Below are 14902 nucleotides of genomic sequence, written 5' to 3' on the forward strand. Positions count from 1 at the left end.
AACCTTCTCATGGCTGACCTAACCTTCACCAGTTTGGAAAGGGGAGTGTTGAGGAAGGAGATGGGAATGGGAGGGAGGAAAGCGAGGTCATCTCTCTCAGCCTCAGCCCTTCCAGGTACAAATCAGTGGACTAAGAAATCCCTATACCTATCATTTCGTTGATACTTAAATACTAGGTATTATCCCTGTTACATTATTTCCAAGGCGCCACTCATCTTTCAACTTCAAGAGCTATGATTCTGTGCCACTTGACTTTAAAAATAAGATACTGGTAAAAGTCAAACTTTCCAGTTTAATTTTAAACAGCCCTATGTCTTGAAATAGCAGTTTACTAATTTTGCATAATATAATTAAGTGCCTAAACACTATATTTAAGGAACATTGAAGCTTTGATTTATCTTGACTATCTGGGAAATTCCAAATTTAGACCATCTGCAACCTTCAGCATTGTGAAAATAAGGTTCCTCAAGAGGACAGCAAATGAGAGCAGGGTTACTAAATATGGGGTTCCCCTCTGCTAAATAATATCTAGAGTATAAAAGGCACAAGGCAAGAGCTCAAAAGAATTTGTAACCTGTTTCAACATCCCTCCCTCTTAAGGTATGTGGTATCCAAAAAACCAAAACCCAAATATATTTAGCTAGTTACTTAACTAAGTGATCTAGAGAACTAACAAGAGAGACTTTACATATTTTTAATCACAGTCCACATGTGTTAATAGGGTTGGCTTTAGACAAAACTGTGACATTGGTGTTTGGTGACATTCTGCTATCACTTTCTGAAATTTCTCCCTCTTTCATCACTCCCACCCCAATCCCAATCTTACCCCACCCCCATTCTACCAAGTGCCTGCATCCCCCCATGCTGCCCAGTCCCTGGTGAAGAAATGTAGATCAGAGGGTTTAGTGATTTAATATATTACCCTTCTAGGAGAATTTACATTTTACAAGAAATGAAAATACTTAACCAAAAAGAATGAATCACTAATGGTGGAATTACCAGCCTCAGTAAAGCTAATGTAGAGGGAGGGAGGCTGTACTGATGAAGCCATCAGCCTTTACTGGCTAGACCAAATTGTTAAGTTTTCAGTATGAGCATTTACACTCCAGTAATAGTCAAATATTAAAAATCAGGGTTTAATCTATTGTTTTGTTGATTAATAAAATGATAAAGAACATGTTAATAGTGTAGATCAAACTTAAAAGTGTGTCGTAGATTCATTTTTTTTTTTTCTGGAGAGCTGGTTGTTAAACATTTACCAGTAAGGGATAAAGGGAAGCAAACCATTTTATTGTCACTCTATAGGTTGATCCCATATGTCAATGATTAAGAGGGAGAGAATTAGGAATAAAAAAGGGATTTTACTTATAGTAAATCCTATCAAGTCTGCCCTCAGCTTCCTACTTTCTCTATTTGAGTAAATTATGTAGGTAGGGTTTTCACAGTGCTGCTGTTTATGCTTGCATAACATATTGGTGATCATATGGCAGAACTGCTCTATTTTCCTCTCAAAGATTCAACAACAGAAATCATATGAGCTATATTTATGCTGGAAATAAACTATGATAAAAGTCTGCATTTCCACTGGATGAGTAGTAGAAAGAATGCTGGAAGAGGCTTCAACTCCCTGCCATAGTTTCCTTGATATTACTCATTTCTCAATCCTTCCAAATCTGATTTACATCCTCACCATGTTACTGAAGTGCATCTCTCTATATTCACCAATATCTTAATTGTCAAAACAATGGTCATTATTTTTTGGTCTTCCTAATCCTTGGCATCCCTCTTTTTGACCTACTCCTACTTCTAGAAACACTCATCTCTTGGCTGCCATGACACTGGACTCTCTTCCATAGTCCTCTGACCTCCCATGCTCTCTTCCTTCTTTGATGAAGTCATTTCTTCTTCTCATTCTCTAATTATGTATAATCTCAATGGTCAGTCCTTGACTAGTAGCTCCTACTTTGTCACATTCTCTCAGAATTTTCTCAGAGATTATACCCCCTCTCATGGTATCAAAGAGCAGTATCAATTCACAAAGGAATCTCAAATCTTCCTCATGAAACTTGATATTTCTTCTGAACTTCAGCCCTAGCTCTCTATTACCATATCTACCAAGATGTCTTATCATTCCCTCAAGCTCAGCATGTTTAAAACTGAACTTAATATCTTTCTAATAAAATTCAGCTCCCCCTCCAAACTATTCCATTTCTGCCAATGTCATAATTCTTTAAGGTAGATGGGCTTGAAAACCTGGAGTCATTCTTAACTATTCCCTCCCTATGCAGCTAGCCATCAGGATTCATCAATTTCTTCTCTGTAATCTAGCTTGTGAAAGGCAACATGGTGACATGGATAGAGAGCCACCTCTGAAGCTGGGGGGACCTGGATCCAAGTCTCTAACACATTCTGCCTGTGTGACTCCTCAACAAGTCATTTAACTTCTCAGCGATCTATACAACATTTTAAGATATAGAGAAATGCCATCATGCATTTGAAGAGAGAGTTTCTTCACCTCCTGTCCCTATTATCTCTCCTACCTCTCACTTCTTTTCTATTTTTAATGCCACCACCATAGTCTAGGACCTCACTGCCCCAAATCTAGACTGGAGCCGCTGCTTCCAGTCTTCCCCAACACAAATTTTTGTATATATTACAAATAGATTAATATTCCTAAAGCAGAGTTACATATGTAACTTCACCTACTTAAAAAACTGTCAACAACTCCTTATCATTAACAGAATCAAGACCAAATCCCTTGTCTTAGCACTTCTAGGGCTGTGTACCAAAGATATCATAAAAATGGGAAAAGGTCCCACATGTATAAAAATATTTATAGCAACTCTTTTTGTGGTGGTCAAGAACTGGAAATTGAGGGAATGCTCATCAATCAGGGAAAGGCTGAACAAGTTGTGGTATATGAATGTAATGGAATACTATTGTGCTATAAGAAATGACAAATAGTTGGACTTCAGGAAAACCTGGAAAGACTTATATGAACTGATGCTGAATGAAATGAGAAGAACCAGGAGAACATACACAGTAACAGCCACAGTGTGTGAGGGCTGTTCTAATAGATCTGGCCCTTCACAGCAATGCAAGAACCTAAAACATTCCCAAAGGACTCGAGGCAAAATGCCATCCACATCCAGAGAAAGAAGTATGGAATCAGAACACAGAATGAAGCAGACTATTTTCTCTTGTACTATGCTTTGGTTTGGTTTTTCTCATGGTTTCTCCTATTCATTTTAATTCTTCCATCCATCATGACTAATGTGAAAATGTGTTTAATAAGAACATAAGTGTCAAACCCATATAAGATTGCAAGCCATCGTGGGGAGGGAATGGGAAGGGAGAGGGAGAAAAATTAAAACTTATAGAAATGATTGTTGAAAACTGAAAACAAATTAATTAAATTTAAAAAAAGTTTATGTTCTACAGGGATGAGGAGGTGATGGGAGTCGGGGAGCCAAGATGATGGAGAGAAGACGGGAAGTTGAGTGAACTCTCCCTAGTTTCCTTCAGAAACAACATTAAACAAAGCCTCTAAAAAAAATCTAGAGTGACAAAATGAACAAAAAGACAGAGTGCCCAAGATAACTTAGAGGGACTTCAGAAAAGGTCTATCTCACTTGGGTAAAAGGGGAGCACTGCACAGCATAGACAGTGTCCAAGCAAGTCAGCAGGAAGCTCTTAACCACAGGACAAATCAGCAACCTCAGCCCCAAAATTCTGGCTCAGCAGGCTAGTGTTCCAGCAAGTCAGCTGTGAGGCTTCTAGCCACAGCACAACAAGCAAACTGCCAGCCCCCGAACCTATGGCGCAATAAGCATGACTAGGCTAAGCCACCCTAGTGTAGTGGGCAAGCTACCAGCCCCCGAAGAAAGCCAGTGACCAGACCTGTGGCCTCCAGTGCAAGAATATTGGGACAGTGCTCCCTGTACCCTAGGAGCAGAGTACAAATTTCAAAACTGAACAAAAAGTAAAAAAGATAACCACATAGAAACTCAGAAGAGGATAACAATGTCAAAATGCCTACATGCAAAATCTCAAAGGGGAATATGAATTGGTCTCAAGCCCAAAAAATCCTCTTGGAAGAACTCATAAAGGATTTTAAAGATTAGGTAAGAGAGGTAGAAGAAAAATTGGGAAAAGAAATAAAAGTTTTGCCAGAAAATTATGAAAAAAAAGTCAGTAGCTTGGAAAAGCAAGTCCAAAAATTGACTGAAGGAAACAACTCCTTACAAATAGAATTGCCCTAACAGAAAAAAAAAATCCACTGAAGAAAACTACACCTTTAAAAGTGGAATTGACCATATGGAAAAAGAGGTACAAAAGCTAACTTAAGAAAATAATTACTTAAAAAATTAGAATTGGGCAAAAGGAAGCTAATGACTCCATGAGATATCAAGAATCAGTCAAACAAAATCAAAAGAATGAAAAAGTAGAAGAAAATGTAAAATACGTCACTGGAAACATAACTGACCTGGAAAATAGATCCAGGAGAGATCATCTAAGATTTATTGGATTTCTAAAAGCGTGATCAAAAAAAGAGCCTAGACAGCGTCTTTCAAGAAATTATCAAAGAAAAACTGCTCTGGGGTCCTAGAACCAGAGGATAAATTAGTCATTGAAATAATCCACCAATGACCTCCTGAAAGAGATCCCACAATGTTCTACTTGGGGAAGAGGGTGGAGAGGGGAAAGGCTGGTCACTTGGACATAAATAATTAAGGAAAAATTCTTAGAGATGAATTTAGAGTTGACTTCTTAAGGGATGGAAAAAGTACTAACTGGATAAACAAACAGAGTCAAGCAATTAAAACAGAGGAAATACTGAAAACAGCCTAAGGGTGAGAGAGAGCAACGTTTGTAGAGAGGATGAGAAAATCTGCCTAATTGGATCCCATACTGGGGATTCGAAAGAACTGAGATTTATAAGATAGTACCAGGAATGTTGACAGAGGATTTAGAAGATAGAGGAGGACTTCGATTTAATGATGGGTAAAAGGAAATTGCTCTGTTGAGCAGGGGAAAGAACGGATGAAAATCATTTCACAGAATTATAGAATTGAAACTTTCCAGTCTTTAGTGATCTCCCTGGCCTCTGGTTGTCTGGAGCATTAAGTATCACTCATCTAGTTCTCAGGGTATGCTATCATGTATTTTTATTTATGTCTTTGTCCTGCTTTCCTAACCAGATCATAAAACCCTAAAGGGAGATGACTGGAACATACTTCAGTAATCCCTGAAGAGACTTGCACATAGCAGGTGCTCAATAAGTGTGTGTTGATGATAATGATGATTGAGGAGAAACCAATTCTAGTCTCAGCTCTGCACCTGTGTCTCTTAATTTGAGAAAATTACTTAAACTCTCTGGGCCTTGGTTTGCCAATCTATTAAAAAGAAATAATGACACATTACTCTTTTCCACACACACTAAACTGGACTACTCTCTATTTCCCAAACATACCCTTTGTGCTTTCCCACCTTGTGTCTTTGCTCTCATCAGTTCCTAATCCTGGAATGTCTTCCCTCACTCTTTTCAACTATGGAATCCTTAATCATCCTTGAAAGTCCAACTTCTATGAAGCTTTCCCTGATTTTCCTTGTCAGTAACAGTCTCCTTTCTTGTATTTTACATTTTGCTTTATTCTCTAAAGAAGTTAAAATATCATATTCCATATTGAAAGTATCTGTTTTATTTCCCTACTATAGTATAATAGGATGCTACAGCTTCTTGGAGTCACAGGTGAGAGCTAGGTGGCAGGTGAATACAAAATATAGATGAACAGCCCTGAAAAGGGCTCAACAAACCCTCACACCAGAAGGGCTAGTCCTCTCTGAACATCCCACACACCAAAAACTAGGGTGTGAAGTATAGAAGCCACATCTCAGTCAAACATCTCAGCAGATGGCCTAAACCAGCTTGAGGGTAGCCAACAGGCATCAGACCCATTGGTGAGTTAGGAGGATGTCTATCCCAAGCATGGGAAGACTTCCCCTGGTGGAATGGATAGATAAGAACAATTTGTTCCAATGGTCATGGGTCAAGGTCATCCACTGCATCTCAAGTCACTGGACTTTGATGATTCTGACAGAGACAGGCTGACCATTCTGTGCAACTCTGCCTCACTTAAATGTAATTCATGCAAGTGAAGAAATCACCCCGTGATGTCATTGGTCCTCTTGGAAAATGAAGGACAAATGACAATAATGTGACATATATCATATGTATGTATATATTATATCAGGGCAAGGATTACAATTTATTTAAACTTTTCTTCTCCTTTAGCACCTAGAATAAGGCTTTTCACACAACGATATGTGATTGTGTGAACAATAAACACACAATAATATTGTGTGAAACAACACCTATTTGTTGAATAAATGGGTGAATTCCCATCTATAGAATGAGGGTGAAGTATAAATAGAGAAATAATATGGATGAAAAGCTTTTGAAAATGAAAGTATTTCATCAATTAATCAACAAATATTTATGTGGTTTTTTTCTAAGTACTAGAGCTACAAGAACAAAAGGAAAACAGTCCCTAACCTCAAGGAACTTAGTTGTAATTAAATGTAAAATAGATACAAAAGAGAGTGGGGGAGGGGGACACTAAAAACCTTCTCAAGAAAGATAGCACCTCAGTTATGCTTGGAAGGAAACTAGAGATTCTAAGAGGTAGAAATGAGAAGGGAGTGTGCCCCAAGAATGAGGAACAGCTGATGTACATGCAGTGAGGAAAAAGGGAGATTGGACATGGAGTGCCATGTCTAAGAAAAAGGGAGGCCAGTTTGTCTGCACAATAGTGTGTGTGAATGAGAGACAGGGGAGTAATATGTAAAAGATCCTAGAAGTACCAGTGTGATATATCCCCCTGACTCCTTGTCCTTACCTCCCCCACTTACTCCTGAACCCCAAATACAATTCCACAGCCCACAAATCAGAGGTCACGGTGACAACATAATTCATCATTGGGAAGCCCCCCATGTGTTTACAAGGGCATTGAAGAATTCTGTTTCTCCAACACTCAGAGAAGTAGTCAAGGAAGAGTTCTCTCCCTGGGTGGCTTTGGAAGGTGTGTTACATCCTGCAGAGTTGGAATAGAAGGACTGGATTGATTACTCTCATCACAATGCCAGCAGCCAATCTAGCCAGTGAAGTCTGAAATAATGGGAATCTACTTCACAGAAGGAAATGTACAATCCGTAAAACTGACCCACACATTCAGAAAGTAACATGCTTATCCTGTAAAAATGATTGACAAGGTAATGCCAGCTTTGGTAAATGTTAAAAAGGAATGAAGGGTATGAGGAGGGGAAGACAAGGGTACAAAATACAGTTCTTTGAGGTTTATTCTCTCAAGAATCTCCAGAAGAGTCTTTCTCCAATGCTATGTTCCTAGAGGACTAGCACCTCTGGTGTGAGGGCTTGTGAGCCCTTTTCAGAACTGCTCATCTACCTTTAGTGCCCACCTTTTAGCTTGGTCAGACATTGTAGATGCCAAAGTCATCCACTGCATCCTGGGCCATCTCTAGTCATCTTGACTTTTTGCCTTGCCACTGTACTTTGAAGACTGTGGAAGAGAGAGTGAGGCTGATGACTTTGAGACATGCCTCATTTAAATCCAATTCACCCACAAGTCAAGACATCACCTGTAATGTCATTGGTCCTCTCTGAAAATGAATAACAAATAACAATAACATTTTGACACAGAGGTGACCTTGGGTTTTCAACTGAGATAATATTTATAAATTTGTGAGATAAATGAGACAAAATTTATAAAATTTTGTTATACGGATTCTTTCATTTATCTTAGTTTGACTACACAGCATGACTATAGTGAAAATATACTCAATAGGAAAGTATATGTAGAATCTATACAGAATTGTATGCAGTCGTGGGGAGGGAGGGAGGTAGTGGGGGGTGGGTGGGGAGGGATAAAATCGCAATTGTATGGCAGTGATTGTTAAACATTAAAAAAATAAAAAAAATTAATAAAAAAAAAATTAAAAAAAAAAAAATTTATAAAATTTGTAAAGCACTTAATCCAGTGTCTGACATATGACAGGCCTTTAAATACATGTTTCTTCTGTTCTCCTTCTCTTCCATTATCAAGGAATATGCAGTTGAGCACCAGCCAAGTAAGGTTCTACCAATGTTCAAGTACAGGCTCCATGATGTTATGTCTGTTGTCTGGCAAATATCCTGGCTAGAATTATGATGGGCTTTATCATCAAGTTGACTTCAGGTTGATAACTTCTTTTTTTTCCATTTCAACTCTTAAAAGTCATCTACAAATGTGTGGAAAAGTTATATTCAGCACTAGTGAATGGAGTGCCCCACTTTGTGAAATATAAACCCTTGAAGGAAAAAAGTATATTAATAAGAACTCTACATTTTAAAAGATAATCCTAGTTGGGGTCGTTTTGTTTTTTGTTTTTGTTTTTGGAAGAGTTCATTTTTCTTTAAGGGTAGAAGAAAATGTTTTTAGAGTTCACCATTAATCATAAGCTTAAAAGTTCTTAGGACAATATCAAGTCCAGTCCATAAGTACTTACTAAGTATCTACTGTCTGCCCAGCACTGTGCTAAATGCAGGTGATACAAAAGACAGGTTCTGCTCCCAAGGAGCTCAGCATCTAATGGGGAAGACAATATGCCAGCAGCTATTTATAGACAAACTATTTACAGGATAAATAGGGAACGATCTCAGAGGAACATCAGAAGAGGCTTCTTGCAGAAGGTGGGGTTTTAGCTGAGATACGAAGGAAGCTAGAGAAAATAGGAGATGAAGATGAGAAGGAAGAAAATCCCAGGCATGGGAAACAACCAGTAAAAATGCCCAGAATCAGGAAATGGAATGTCTATTTCAGACCTGCACAACTTGGCAGGAGGTAGGGGTCAAAATTAAAACAGGCTCAACTTCTTCAGGCTGCAGACAGGTTTTTAATGGCTCACTTTCAAAGTAAAGGTATAATTAATGATTAAGCTATTTTGCAAATAAGTCATATTTTCTAAAAGGGAACTTTCAATTAATATAAATTAATAAAACTTATTACTTAAGATTTTTTTCTATTATAAAATCACATTAATGTTAAAAATTACAAATCAGTACAAGTTTTAATATATTTTTCAGGTTTTCTTACTGTTCACATTGAGTAACAATCTAAAACACAGTGAAAAGACACAACTCTAGCTCCTGACACACTAGAGACAGAGCGATGATGGCTGGTTGCTGCAAGACTTGTGACAAACAGGAGAGAGTGCCCAGCAGCAACCCACCGACCAAGTTACGTAATGGAAACAATAGTGCCTAGTGGAAGGTGGGTTAAGTGGGGCATGGACAAAACACTCATCACATCTTTACTTCCTTTACATCCTCTGCATTTTTCACAGGCCGCCTGAAATCCTGTGGGCTATATGTTGTACAGGCCTGTTCTATTTAAAGGAACAAGTTGGAGGCCAGTGTCACTGAATCCCAGGATATGTGGGGAATGTGTATAAGGTATAAAAAGATTGGAAAGGTAGGAATGAACCACATTATGATGGACTTTAAAAGTCAAGTAAAAGATTTTTTTATTTGATCCTAAAGATGATAGAAAACCACTGGAGTTTATTGAATAAGGGCGTGAGAATCATCCTTATGCTGTGGGAAGATCACTTTGACATCTGAGAAGTATGGCCTAGGGCAAGAAAAGACTTTAGGCTGAAAAAACAACTCCTAAGTTCCTCTAAATCTCTAGGAACTAACAACTTCACTGTCTTATGCTTCTCACCCATCACCACACCCTTCCCCAATATTGGATGGCCAAAATGAGTCCTCAAAGCCAATCCTGATGAGCGCTCACATCCTAGTAACTTCCCTACGCTATAAGACACCAGCTATGTAACCACCCTAGGGCCTTGTTTCAACTTGAGGGAGTTGAGGAGTTGGGCACACAGAACCAGTAGAAGGCACCTGAGGCCAGTCAGATCCAGGTGCCATTGAAAAAGACAGCCAAGACCAAGAAAAAAAAATAGGTTTGGGGGAAGGAGGTGGTGAATTCAGAGTAGGGATGATAATTCCAAACTGATAAACATAAGAAGCCAAAGGAGCAGATCCAAAACAGAAATCTAGTCACAATCCAGAGTATATCACAAAGTAAACAGATGGAACATATTGGAATTCAGAGGGGTCACAGACAATTCAAACTACGAGGACGTTCAGACTTCCTCACAGCTTCAAAAGTTTCATATGACCCTGGGCTCTCTGATCCCTAAAGAATGCCCCTGATGCTTGACTAGAACTGATAGGTCACCAAGTCAAGTATTTTGGCTGTAGCTTACTTTTCTTATCATAATGACCTCACCTTTCTTTTGTCGGGGCCAGTGGGTATCCTGGAAAGAACATCAAATCTTTAGCATACTCTCCTAGATATGTGAGGTTCTCTCTCCATATAAAGAGGATTACTTATTTTGCCTAGTTTAGAAAATCACTTCAGCAGCAGCTAGAAGCCTCAGTGGATAGACCTGAGTCCAAATCTGATCTCAGATGCTTACTAGCTGTAAAGCTGGGCAAGTCACTTAATCCCCTGGAGAAAGGAATGACAAACCACTTCAAACAGGCAAATCTATTTTTTTCTTAGTTTTGGCTGTTTATCTCAATGACATCTGGATCTGATTGGCCTCGGGTGCCTTCTACTGGTTCTGTGTGCCCAATTACTCAGCTTCCTCAAGTTAAAACATGGTCCTAGGGTGGTTACATCCTTGCCATAAAAACCCCATGGACATCATGGCCCACAGATACTTGACTGAAAAACATGATTGAACAGCAGTTACTGCCATCTTCTGAATAAACATTTAAATGGAATGACCATTTAGTGAGTATTTCTGACAATTTTAAAAACTAGCAGTGATGCCACAGAGCAATGTAGTTTTTTAAATTAATTTATTCTTAGTTTTCAAATTTACTTCCACATGATTTTGAATTTCGAATTTTCTCCCCATCTCTCCCCTCCACCCAATCCAATATAGTGTGCATTCTGATTACCACTTCCCCCAATCTGTCCTCCCTTCTACTATACCCCTCCCTTCTCTTATTCCCTTCCTTTCTATGTTCTTGTAGGGTAAGTTTGCCTATATGTCTTATTTCCTAGCTGTAATGTAAAACAATTTTTACACCCCTTAATTTTACTTTTTTTAGATATCATCCCTTCCTACTCAATTCACCTTCTGCCCTCTGTCTATATATGTATTTTCATTCTTTTGGTTTTGTTTTATAATTTCTTGATTTTTCATAAAGTCATTTCAAACTGCTCCATTCTAATTTTTAAGGAATTATTTTCTTCAGTGAGCTTTTGGACCTTATTTTCCATTTGGTCAATTCTGCACTTTAAGGCATTCTTCTAGTTAACTTTTTGGATCTCTTTTGCCATTTAGGTTTGTCTTTCTAGGTATTATTTTCTTCAGCATTTTTGGGAGGGTCTCCTTTAGCGAGCAGTTGACTCATTTTTCATGATTTCTTGCATTACTCTCATTCCTCTTCCCAATTTTTCCTCTACTTCTCTTACTTGATTTTCAAAATCCTTTTTGAGTTCTTCTATGACTTAAGACCAATACACATTTTTCTTGGAGATTTTGGACATAAGAGTTTTGACTTTCTTGTCTTTTTCTGGTTGTATGTTTTGATCTTCCTTGCCACCAAAGTAAAATTCTATAGTCTGATTTTTTTCTGGTTTTTGCTCATTTCCCCAGCCAATTACTTGACTCATGAGTTTTTTGTCAAGGTAGTTCTCTGCTTCCAGTGAGAATTGGGGGGGGGGGGTATACTGTCATCCACTTGATCCCCCCACAATGTGTGGGCCTAGAGCTTTAGAAACAGCTGTTGCCACTGCTGCTGCCACCACCACTGCTGCTGCTGCTGCTACAGCTTCCCTAGGCTCCTCTACCCCTTCCAACATCCTGGGACTGGGGCCAGAACTGGCTAGTCTCTCACACAGGTCCCACAGGTTTTTTCCACTGACCTTCCAAACTTCAGCCCAGTGTGATAGATGCTTCCCATTGATCTTCCAGCCTCTCTTGGGCTGGAGATTTGCTTCACTCCATCATTCTGTGCCTTATGCAGCTCCTGAATTTCTTTAGAGTCATTTTTTTTACAAGTATTTGGCTGGGTTTGGGGGGAGAGCTCTAGCAAGTCCTTGCCTTTATTCTACCCCAGCATTGTAGTTTTTGACCTCTGAGAGGCTCACGAGGTCATCGAGACAAAACAGCAAAAATCATAGGATATCAGCACAAGAGAGGCAAGGAATGTCAGAGGTCATCTGGTCCAACCCCATCATTTTACAGGTGAGGAAACTGAGGCCCAGGAAGTTAAAATAACGTGCCCAAGATAGAGACAGGATTTGCACCAAGGTCCTCTGATTCCAAAGTCATTACAATATATTTGTTATGAACATCTGGAACTGGATATTTCATAGATATCTTAGGCATATGCCCATAAAGGAACACTCTTTCCCCAAAGCCTCTCCTCTTCCTAACTGCTCTATTACTGTTAGAACCCAATCACCAAGACTCTTAATTTATACGTTATCCTTTTTCAGTCTCACTTAAGCTCACATCTAATTGGTTAACAAGTTCTGTCAATTCTACATTCATGACTTCTCTCGTATACACCCCTCTGTCTCTCCTATGACCCTGTTGCCTCTCTAGTGATAGTTCCCATCAGCCTATGCCTGGGTTATTGCAGCAACCTGCTGATTGATCACTCTGATCAATTTGAAAGATCCCAAGTCTCTCCCCATTCCAAGTACATCCTCTACTCAGATATCAAAGTAATCTACCCAAAGCATTAGTCTGACCAGTCAACTCCAATAACTCCTTATCCCCTCCAGCATTAAATATAAAATCCTCTATTTGGCTTCTAAAGTCCTTTCTATCCTAACCCCTTTCCTATTTTATTTTTGCCTTTTTCTTATACCTTACATCCTTCCTCCTGGGCCTACCTTCAACGTAATCTTTAATCCAGTCTCCTTGTTCTTCTTTAAAATAAGTGCTCCATCTCCCAATTCTGAACATTTTTACTAGCTGTCTGGCTATCCTCTCCTTCCTCCTGTCTACCATTTGTATTCCCTAGCTCTAGCTCTATTGAAGTCTCAACTAAATCCTCACCTTCTGCAAGAGCTTTTTGCCAATCCCTAGTGCCTTCCCTCTAAGATTACTGATTCATTTATCCTGTAGGTATCTAGTTTGTACATAGTGGTTTACATACTGTTGACACTATTAGATGTGACCTCCTTGAAGTAAGGCTATTTTTTCTTCTTCTTTATATCCCTAGAATGTAGCACAGTACCTAGCACTGGTAAATGTTTATTAAGTACTTATTCACTTAATTTGACTCTGTGTGTGTGTGTGTGTGTGTGTGTGTGTGTGTGTGTGTGCATTACATAGACAACTCTCAACTATTTGAATTAATATTAGGACCCAGAGGTATGATAATCTAAAATGGCATATTATCAAAAAATCATTTACATTTGGCACGGGAATGTATTACTTTTGGACTTACATGCATAAATATAGGTGTGTCTGATGTTCTGGGAATTCACAACATCTCAGTCAAAATAATGAAGCCACTTTGTTAACTGCAGACTCAGCTGGGAACCTGTCCAACTTTCCCATCCTGCTCTTCTATTTAACAATCCCTGCAACCCAATTCAGGTTAAAGATAGAATTGCATTTTGAGCTAACGTAAAACACCAGTCTAAATGGAGCTCCTCTCCTCTTTTTTTTATCTATTTGTTAACTATAAAGTAAGTACCACCCCCCCATATTATTTTTAACGATAAATCTTCACCTTAATGACCTTGATTTTTAATAAATATTATAAACTCAGTGATCATCAAAAGAGGCATTATGGCATAGAGAAAATTGCCCTTGGAAGCAAGAAAGCCTGATTTTCGAGACCCTCCTCTGGCACATGTGGCTATGTACCCTGGAGAGTCACTTAACTTCTCAGTATCTGAAAAATCTCTCTAACATTAAAAGTTTCAGAATAAGTATTGACCTGTACTGGTAGAAGGAATTTCCTCACTGGGAGTTTACTACTTCAAGGAAATCATAGGTTTTACCCCTCCCCACAAAAAGCAAATAAACATTCAAAATAAGAAGTAAAATCTTATGTAATCCTTTAGTATTTAATAAAATTGAGATAAGTGAATTAATAAGTAACAGACAAATAAACAAACCTCTTTGGTTCTATGTTCTTCCTTCCATGTGTGACTGAAATTCCACTGTCTCTTAATCCTGATTTTTAAAAAATAATTAATTTTTTTTTTTAGTTTTCAACAATCACTTCCATAAGTTTTAAATTTTTCCTCCTCCCTCCCCATGATGGCATGCAATCTTATATGGGTTCTACACATACAGTCTTATAAAACACATTTTCAGATTAGTCATGTTGCATAGAAAAATTAAGCTGAATTGGAGAAACCATGAGAAAAACTAAAGCAAGACAAAACATAGCAAAAGAAAAAGTACTCTGTTTCATTCTGCATTCTGACTCCATAGTTCTTTCTCTGGACGTGTATGGTATTTTGCCTCATAAGTCCTTTGGAAATGTTTTAGGTCCTTGTATTACTTTGAAGGGCTAAATTTATCAGATATAGTCCCCAAACACCATGGCTCTTACTGTGTACAATGTTTTCCTGGTTCTGCTCATTTCACTCAGCATCAGTTCATATAAATCTTTCCAGGTTTTTCTGAAGTCCAACTGTTCATCATTTCTTCCACCACAATAGTATTCCATTACATTTATATACCACAACTTGTTCAGCCATTCCCCAATTGATGGGCACCCCCTCGATTTCCAGTTTTTAGTCCTGATTTTTAAGTCATTTTAATACCACAAATTCAAAAGTGTTCA

This window comes from Notamacropus eugenii, chromosome 5, assembly GCF_028372415.1.
Source record: "Notamacropus eugenii isolate mMacEug1 chromosome 5, mMacEug1.pri_v2, whole genome shotgun sequence".
Lineage (NCBI taxonomy): Eukaryota > Metazoa > Chordata > Mammalia > Diprotodontia > Macropodidae > Notamacropus > Notamacropus eugenii.